Source organism: Apium graveolens, chromosome 4 (assembly GCF_009905375.1).
Source record: "Apium graveolens cultivar Ventura chromosome 4, ASM990537v1, whole genome shotgun sequence".
Classification (NCBI taxonomy): Eukaryota; Viridiplantae; Streptophyta; class Magnoliopsida; order Apiales; family Apiaceae; genus Apium; species Apium graveolens.
The window spans coordinates 88,608,115-88,618,711 of NC_133650.1; the positions used below are offsets into that span (position 1 = coordinate 88,608,115).

Here is a 10,597-nt window from a genome sequence, read left to right on the forward strand (position 1 = left end):
TCAAGTTTTAGAGAATCTCGTTAGCTTCGCGTGGGCAGATGAATCGCCTAATTCTGACGAGTAGAACTCAAGTTATGGCAAAAACAAGATTCATCAGAAATTTTTCCCAGTCAGTAGCTAAGCGCCCGCTCAGCAGAGCTGAGCGGCCGCCCAGGAGCTGAGCGCCCGCTCAGGAGAGCTGAGCGCCCGCTCAGGAGAGCTGAGCGGCCGCTCAGGGCGCGGTTGGTCGCTGATTTCGCTGAAAAGGTCTTTTTTGAGTGGAATTTGACGATTTTAAGGGTCCAGGTTCACTAGGGGCGTATATATACTTAAAAAAAAGGGTTTTCATCATCCGGGAAGATTGGGATACCAAGGAGAAGACCTAGAAGCACAGAACAACTCCGAAAAAGAAGATCTTGTTTTCAACTTGTGATTCTTTGAATTAGTTGTAACTTTGGATGCTCGTTTTCGTTCTTGTTGAACCTAGATCTCGTTTATTCGTACTTTGATTATTATTCAGTTTATTAAGACCTTGTTTTATACCATGCTTTCATTAGAACACATGGTGACGATGAGTTCGATTATGGGCTAATCGTTGTCATGGGGTTCTAGCGGATTTACTTATGGATTTCAATAGTTAATTGTTTCGATATCTTGGTGTGTGGTGATTGATTGATATCTTAGTATTGGTTGTGCTTATTCGTCTTATATGCGTAGCTAACATATAAGATAGTGTGTTAATCTCTATTGAAGCGACAGTGAATATAGAGGTTTAGAACTTGCCATGCTAGCATAGGTTCATGTATTGTATGCATGATTCGCAGGTAACTCTAACCGTTTTACTTGCCCTATGTAATCAAGATAGATAACTTGTGCTTAAACCGTTATGTTGTCAAATTCTATAGACATATAGGGTCTCAATATAATTGGTACATATTCAGCTTCTATCTCTTTTGTGGATGTCTGGTAGAATGGTACTCGTGCAACAAAAGTTGGCGTTTATTAGTTTCGTGTTATCTGATTAGTGTCATCACCATCACATGCTAAGGTTAAGAACAATAAGGCTATTGAATGAAGTATTTAATGAAGTTAGGATCCCATGTTTGTCATATATAGTAATTCAACCTCAATTCTCTTAGTTAATGTTATTTAGTATCATCTCTTAGTTTAATCAAAACCCAATTTGTTATTTGTCTTAGCATTGAGCGATAACCATACATTGTTGCATAGGTGCATAAATTTAACTTCCCTAAACCAGTCTCTGTGGGAACAAATCTGATTTATATCTTATACTACTTGCGAACGCGTATACTTGCGTGAATATTAGCGCGCGTTTTCGCCCTAACAAGTTTTTGGCGCTGTTGCCGGGGACTCGGTGTTAATTTTTAGTTTATGTGCTTGTCATCAGTGGTCGTTAAAGTTCACTGACTCGGATTCTTTTACTTTCACGGTTTATTTGTTTGTGTTTCAGGTACTCATTACAATGGGAGATCCAACAACACGAACGAAAGCCTTGATGGATTTTTCTCAACCCAAGATCAATGACATTCAATCTAGCATTGTCCGGCCAGCTATCACAGCTAATACCTTTGAGATCAAGCCTGGCATAATTCAATGGGTACAGACTTCAGTCCAGTTTGGGGGTTCTCCAACGGAAGATCCCAATACACACATTAGGGATTTCATAGAGATCTGCGACACCTTCAAGTTCAACGGTGTTTCTGAAGATGCTGTGAAGTTGAGACTATTCCCATTCTTTCTGAGTGACAAGGCTAAGAGCTGGTTACACTCTCTACCAGCTGGTTCAATTGCTACTTGGGAAGATCTTGCTCAAAAGTTTCTCACTAAATTCTTCCCTATGGCGAAGACAGCTGCATTCAGAAACACTATTACTCAATTTGCGCAGCAAATGGGAGAATCTTTATATGAAGCTTGGGAGCGCTACAAGGAGATGCTTAGGAAGTGTCCTCATCATGGAATTCCTGATTGGATGATCATCACTTGTTTTTACAATGGGTTGGGAGCACAGTCCAGACCCATGCTCGATGCAGCATCAGGCGGAGCATTATGGGCAAAGAGCTATAAGGAAGCTTATGATCTAATTGAACTGATGACTGCTAATGAATATCAGTATCCAACCCAGAGATGTCCACAGGGCAAGGTAGCAGGAGTTCTTGAGGTGGATACAGCTACGGCTATCACTGCTCAACGAAAGGCGTTGTCTATGAAGATCGATTCTCTGGCTAACTATGGTGTTAAACAGATAATTAGTGTTTGTGAGCTGTGTGCCGGTCCGCATGCGACGGAGCAATGTGCTATATCTAGTGACTCAGCTCAGTTTGTCAGCAACTTTCAGAGATCGTAGCAACCAGTTCTAGACACTTATCATCCTGACAACTGGAATCATCCTAACTTCAGCTGGAACAACAATCAGAATGCGATGCAACAGCCATTCCAGCAGTTTGGAAATAAGCTGTTCAACCCTCCTGGTTTTCAGCAACAACTCCAACTTCAACAACAAACTCATGTTGCAGGTCTATCTTTGAATGAAAAATCTGAATTGGAGGAGTTGAGGCTTATGTGCAAAAACCAGGCTCTTATATGCCAAAGCCAGCCTGTTTCTATCAAGACTCTGGGGAACCAAATAGGGCAAATTGATAATGCCTTATTGAATCGACCACCAGGAACGCTTCCTAGTGATACAGAAGCCAATCCAGGAAAGAAGGAAGTTGAAGAACATGTGAACGCCATCACCTTAAGGTCTGGAAAGGTCGTAATCCCCCAAATTCAGCAAGACGAAGAGCCTGAAAAATCTCAAGTTTTAGAAAATGCAGTTGTTGCTGAAGAAGGTGTGCATAAGGAAGCAAAGGTGGAACCAAGGAAGACTATTGTGGAACACACTCCTCCCGAGGGTAATATAGGGGAAAAACAGATCTATCCTCCAACTCCTTTTCCTAAGAGGCTGCAGAAGAAAAAGCCGGATAAGCAGTTTGAGAAGTTTTTGGAGGTGTTCAAGAAACTTCATATCAACATACCTTTCGCTGAAGCTCATGAATAGATGCCTAGCTATGCGAGGTTTATGAAAGGTATTCTCTCTCGGAAAGTGAAGCTCGATGACTTAGAGACCGTTGCTCTAACGGAGGAATGCAGTGCTGTGCTGCAACAGAAGTTGCCTCCGAAGCTTAAAGATCCTGGAAGCTTCACTATTCCTTGCACCATCGGAAACTTGTCATTCGACAAATATTTATGTGATTTAGGAGCTAGCATCAATCTGATGCCCTTATCTATCTTCAAGAAACTTGGTCTGCCTGATCCGAAACCAATATACATGTCATTGCAACTAGCTGACCGTTCCCTTGCTAATCCACGAGGTATAGTGGAGGATGTCTTGGTCAAGGTGGATAAACTCATCTTTCCTGCTGACTTTGTAATTCTTGATTTTGAGGAAGATAAGAAGATTCCCATTATCTTGGGAAGACCATTCTTGGCTACAGGCCGAACTATAATCGATGTGCAAAAAGGAAAGCTTTCGATGAAGGTTTACGATCAAAAGGTCACTTTTAATGTGTTCAAGGAAATAAAGTTACCCACAGCTAAAGAGGAGTGCTTTAAAGTAGAGTGGGTCGACTCTGTAGTAAATTCAGAGCTTGAGCAATTGCCAGAGTCAGAGACCTTAGAGAGATCCTTAATGGAGAAATCAGTTATTGATGACAAGGAAGGAGCAGAGCAACTGCAGGTTTTGAATGCACCTCCATGGAAGAGGAAGTTGGATTTACATGCGATTCTCTTGGGTTAGCAGAGATGAAAATTTCTCAGGAGCGTTTTGAACCATTTATTCAAGAAGCTCCCATACTTGAGCTCAACCGAAAGCCAGATCACTTGAGTTATTCATTCTTAGGTGCACCCCATGATAATGGGTTGGGATATATTTTTGATGATGTAGAGAGTGACTGGACGGATCTTTCAGTGCCTATAGAGGGTTCTTCTCATGCCCCACAGACATTTTATAGGTTTAGTCTTGGTGATGAGGAGTACAGACAAGTGACTAGGCGTATGGAGGCCATGCACGTCATCCACCGATATTTTGCTGAAGATTTGACACATGCTTTCGGTACTGTTGTTCGAGACACTAGTGGCGAGGTTGATTGGCCACCTGATCCTCCACCCGATGAGGGTGATTCTCCCGCTAATTAGGTATGCCTGAAATCCTTATTATTACCTTCAATGAGGATATTGAAAATTTTAAGTTTGGGGGTGATAATGTAAGGATTAGTAGTGTGTGTGTCCATATAGATTCATATAGATTCATGTTGCATGTTTAGTTATAGTTCATTTATATTTTTGTATGATTGTTCATTTATGATATATTTGTTTATTTTTATGTGATTTCATATAGTTGCATTTGCATGCATATTTAGCATGCTCCCTTAAGATGAACTATGATATTTGATAAGTTGATGTTGATTTGAGTGTGGTGATGACGAATAGAGGGATGTTTATGACCTAATGAATTGATTTGCATGCCAGAAACAAATATTTTCACAAAGTCTTATAGGGATGCATTTGATCTAGATCATGATCATACTTGTTTGTTGTTGAGATTTAATCACTTGGTTATATTTAGAATTTGTGATATTCTAGTAATGACGTAAAAACACTAATTTTTTTATCTGGAGAAAAACTTGGATTTCATTGCTAGTTGTTGTAAGGCTAGGCGTCAAATGGCTAGTAGACGACTCATATTTTTATGAGTAGTCTAGGGTTGAATGAGATGGAGCGAAACACACTCATTCAGAAATTATTGAAAAAAAAGAAAAAAAAAGAAAAAAAAGAAAAAAAAAAGAAGAAGAAAAAGTATGGTTTATGCATAATTGATCAAGAGTGAGCTCTTGAATACTCGAGTTATTAAGTTCTAGGGGACTTTGTGCCTAGTGACCTAAGGCTTTTATAGTCTGGGATCCGCTAACCTAACGCTCGCTACATGGGTATTATTTCATAAGTCTTTTGGGACCTCATTCATTACACGATCAAATAAGCATCTTTGTTATGTGTTCAATAATAGTGTGAATCCTTGTATAACTCTAGTAGAAAGGAGGTGTTGTGAGTCATAATGCGTTTATTGTCTATTCTGTTTATTAACTTTTGATTGTTTCGATGATAGATAAGTTATGGTTATTGATCTAGTATCGAGAGTATATCTATTAAGCATCCACACACGCACGTTTCTGGTTTGTGAGTTGGTTTATGGGATTTATTCGAACTCTGTTTCAAGTTATTGCATTCTTAGAGGCATTGGCTTATTCATTTGGTTATGGTTATTCAGAGGGGATCGATTGCATTATCATTTAGTTGCATTCACGTAGTTGCATTCATGCATTAGGTTTGTTTTGTAGTTTTGAGTTTGTTTATGCTTGAGGACAAGCATCGATTCAAGTTTGGGGGTGTGATAAGTGGATTTTATATCCACTTGGAATGCTTTTTTACAAGCTTAAATTGGTGTTTTGGACTCAAGTTGTTGGTATTTTGATGTGTTTTTGTGTTATTGCATTTCAGGTATCGGTTATATGAAGAAATGAGCTTTTAAAGGAAATATGATAGAAAGTGTTCAGATTTGGAAGCCAAGTCCATTGTCAAGCTGTAGAGAATCTCGTTAGCTTCGTGTGGGCAGTAGAATCGCCTAATTCTGATGAGTAGAACTCAAGTTATGGCCAAAACAAGATTCATCAGAAATTTTTCCCAGTCAGTAGCTGAGCGCCCGCTCAGCAAAGCTGAGCGGCCGCCCAGGAGCTGAGTGCCCGCTCAGGAGAGCTGAGCGCCCGCTCAGGAGAGATGAGCGCCCGCTCAGGGCGCGGCTGGTCGCTGATTTCGCTGAAAAAGCCTTTTTTGAGTGGAATTTGACGATTTTAAGGGTCCAGGTCCACTAGGGGCGTATATATACTTAAAAAAAGGGTTTTCATCATCCGGGAAGATTGGGATACCAAGGAGAAGACCTAGAAGCATAGAACAACTCCGAAAAAGAAGATCTTGTTTTCAACTTGTGGTTCTTTGAATTAGTTGTAACTTTGGATTCTCGTTTTTGTTCTTGTTAAACCTAGATCTCATTTATTCGTACTTTGATTATTATTCAGTTTATTAAGACCTTGTTTTATACCATGCTTTCATTAGAACCCATGGTGCCGATGTGTTCGATTATGGGCTAATCGTTGTCTTGGGGTTCTAGCGGATTTACTTATGGATTTCAATAGTTAATTGTTTCGATATCTTGGTGTGTGGTGATTGATTGATATCCTAGTATTGGTTGTGCTTATTCGTCTTATGTGCATAGGTAACATATAAGATAGCGTGTTAATCTTAATTGAAGCGACAGTGAATATAAAAGTTTAGAACTTGCCATGCTAGCATAGGTTCATGTATTGTATGCATGATTCGTAGGTAACTCTAACTGTTTTACTTGCCCTATGTAATCAAGATAGATAACTTGTGCTTAAACCGTTATGTTGTCAAATTCTATAGACATATAGGGTCTCAATATAATTGGTGCCTATTCAGCTTCTTTCTCTTTTGTGGATGTCTGGTAGAAAGGTACTCGTGCAACGAAGGTTGGCGTTTATCAGTTTCGTCTTATCTGATTAGTGTCATCACCATCACATGCTAAGGATAAGAACAATAAGGCAATTGAATGAAGTATTTAATGAAGTTAGGATCCCATGTTTGTCATATATAGTAATTCAACCTGAATTCTCTTAGTTAATGTTATTTAGTATAATCTCTTAGTTTAATCAAAACCCAATTTGTTATTTGTCTTAGCATTGAGCGATAACCATACATTGTTGCATAGGTGCATAAATTGAACTTAGCCTAAACCAGTCTCTGTGGGAACGAATCTGATTTATATCTTATACTACTTGCGAACGCGTATACTTGCGTGAATATTAGCGCGTGTTTTCTCCCTAACAATAAAAATCTCGAATTACCGCATGAATCGTACCAAAAAACTATTATAAAGTTGCACTCAACCTCTCGACGTTCTATCTTTCTAACGCTTATCTCTAATCTGAACCCTCTACCCAATCCTGAAAATCTAGGCTTGTTTTAGTGACTTATAACCTGTAGCTCTATTACCAAACCTGTGATGCCCTCCAAACCCGGGTCAGAAGTTTGGGGTTCACAACATACACACACACAAAATATATAAACCTGTATATGAAATATATATGCAATGACCCTTATTTACACAACCATGGATCGCAACAGGTTAAAGTATGAAAACAAGCTACAACCTAAACTATTATTATATCATACCAAATCCCAACTAGTTTAACTTACAACTGATAATGAAATCATTCTTACAAACTTGCATAACTCAAAACTACAATATAAAGCTCTTTCTAGCTCGATCCAACTCAACCTGGAATCCTAGCTCACACACTGGACTAGGGATCCTCGCTACCAACAATTTCATTTTTAACTGTTGAATAACATAAACTTATTCGCAAGAGTGAGCTAACTAGTTAAATAAAAGTCATAATATCAATAATTGGGGTTAAAAAATGATTAATTAAAATGATTCAGATGAATCAAGTTTTTTATTAAGAAATTATTAGAATTGGATATTCACATTTAATTTGAAACACCAAGGTCAGGCTGCTGATCAGTCACGTGCTAACCCAGAGCAAGGCACACAGCTCTACTCTATATACTGGATCCAAGGAACACATTGGCCTAATATGACCATAAATATGGTCCACATTAAGAAAAAATATCCAATTCTAAAATAATTCAATATAATAAACATTGTAATTCAATAAAATAGAATCATAATTGACATTGATAAAACATTTGTCTCAGATCATAAAGTAATTCATGGGTATCACTAGGATATATCAAGGTATGTATAAAGAATGGCTTCAAGCCCGTAGAAGAATCAGGTAATAAATGAACAATGGTTCAATGGTTGTACAGGGTTTAGTTCTTTGATGTTACAATGTGTTGGAGAATATATAAGTCTATGTATGTTCAAGAAATTTTGTCCTAGTGTTTGGTGTATGGTGTATATATATTTGTGGAGTAGTATCGTATTTGTGTGGTTTAATATCTGGGAAATCAACAATTGAGGAATTATAAGAAATAAGGCTTGCAGCTAAAGTAAGAAATGATATGATCAGGGTTTAGGGTTAAGCAACTCAACTATCACATGCTGACATATGGTATATTTCAGGTATATTCAAAGAATTTGTAATATAAAATATGAACTGATTATGGTACTTACGATATATCTCAAGAAAGTTTCAGAACACTTACAACAAATCACAAAAAGGCTAAGGAATACTTGCCTTATCTCGATTGACTTCCACTTCACTTGCACTCGTCTATCGATTCTATTCACTGATCACTTTTTTCCTTTTCTATGCCTCGCTTCCTCTGCTAGACATTACGAGTATCTATTAATACTAATTCTCAACTTTTTCTAATCGTCACATAGATGTTACAAGCTTCTTTCTACCCTTCATTTCACCCAAATCCGACGTACGGATTAAAAGTTAAGACTAAAATCATCAAACAATAAACACATAGGCATATAACACATTAATCAGATAGCACATAGCACATATCACGCAAGGTACTCGATAGAAATTATTTTTTAAAGAAGGTTCTGGGTTAAAATGATTTTTTTAGTATTTAATACGAATTTTTGAACATTTTCCATTAAAACGGGTATCATAATCATTTTACAAATAAATAACAAGGTTGAAATACCCGAAACTGGATTTAAAATAATTTAATAATAATTATCGAGCCTTGAAAATAATTTTTTTAAAGCTCAAAACTATCTTTCATAATTTTTAAATAAAAAGGAATAATTAAATCCAATTAAATAATTAATTAAAATTAATTTATAAATAATTAATTTAATTAATCAATTAATATCTAAATTAATTGACTAATTAAAAAATTAATTATTAACTAAAGTTAATTAATTAAATAATTCAATTTTTTTTTTCTGAATTTATAAATAATTAAAATGAATTTTAGAAATTAAAAATGAATTTTAGAAATTGAAGATACAATTTTTGAACTATTTTGAAAAATAATTCACAGAAACAGAACTAAGATTGAATCTTTGGAGAAAAATAGATCAAAAGCGGGTCATACCCGGGTCACCACGCGGGTCACCAAGAATAGGCATCGGGTTGGGTTGAATCCGGCCGGGTTTTGGTAATTTCCCAGATTCCAGCGGTACAACCGACTTCTGGCGACCTTATTCCCGGAAAAACACGCATCAATCGGCTTTGTTTTCAACGGTATTCTATTCTAAATTACTCCAGAAACCCTTACACATCAATAACAACAACCAACTCGTAATCTTTCATCTCCGTCCTAAATCGAAGCAACGCTGGCGAAACTCCGACCAACCTTCGACTTTCATCGTTTTTAAACCATATTCAACGTTTCTGGTACCAAAATGAAGCCCTTAACACTTATAATCTATTCATATAATTACAACAATCAAATAATCAACAGAAGTTAAAATCCCAATTTCAATTAAGAATATTCAAGAACATTCAAACCCTAATTTTTAAATTCGAAAATTAAACTCAATTTTCTTTATGTTATGAAACTCAAAATCAGTCATATAATATATCAAAATGACAAGAATTCAGTTTTCTACCACATGCAATCATCAAATCACATAAACAACATCGAAAAATAAAAAGCCCTAATTTAAACCAATTAAATTCAAATTTAATAAAATAAATAGAAAATTACTTGATGTTTCTACAGTGGTATAGATCGTAGAACTTGATTGTACTCGTTAAGAGCTTCGATTTGACTACTTGCACGCCCAAATCGGAGTTCGATAATGCCTTCGAATCCTCGTTTGATTATGAAGAACACGATGATTATACGTATTTTCTATGGATAATTATAAGATAATACTGATTATTTGTGTTTATCTGTACAAAATAAGATAGTGTATTGGCTATTTATATTTACGGAATATTGGTACTCTGTTGGATCATATCTGATATAAAAATAAAATATATAATCATTAAATATTAATAAAACTGATCCAATTCAGTACCGGTTTTAGGATAATTATCAAAACCGGGCTTTTTGCAAATATAGTCTTGGTCTCAGCGCTTTGGTTACACGAATTACGAGAAGATAATATAATAGTTTAATCAAAATATCCCGTTTTTTGAAAATACGGGTTTTATCAGTTTAAAGAAATGAAAATAATATCGTATAATTTGTACTGGGAATCTTAAAAGTAAAACCGTACTCTGGATCGAAAAAGTCAAAAAACGGAAAATGCTCAAAATAATCAAATTAGGTTAGAAAGGAGTTTTCCCGAGACTTCCGGGTAGTAAAAACGTAAAAATTGTTGAAGTTGGACGATTCTCGATTATTCAAAATAATTAATATTTAATTTGAAGAATAATTAATTAAATCTATAAATTATTTATAAAATCATAAAATGTCATATAAATTGCCTGAAAAATATCAAAATAATCTATACTTTATTTTAGACATATAAAAATTAAAATTCGCAAGTTTTACCACGTACGGAAGTTTCCAAATTTTAATCAGAAGAAAGGCAAGTTTCAGCCAGGGA

At 36.3% G+C, this 10,597-nt stretch overlaps 1 non-coding gene across 1 annotated transcript; it reads right to left on the reverse strand.

Annotated features, from left to right (window-relative positions):
- Nucleotides 1–1,852: 1,852 nt before the first annotated feature.
- Nucleotides 1,853–1,959, reverse strand: LOC141723018 (small nucleolar RNA R71). The gene has a single exon (XR_012576012.1). It is a non-coding gene; the product is annotated as a small nucleolar RNA R71 (small nucleolar RNA).
- Nucleotides 1,960–10,597: the final 8,638 nt, after the last annotated feature.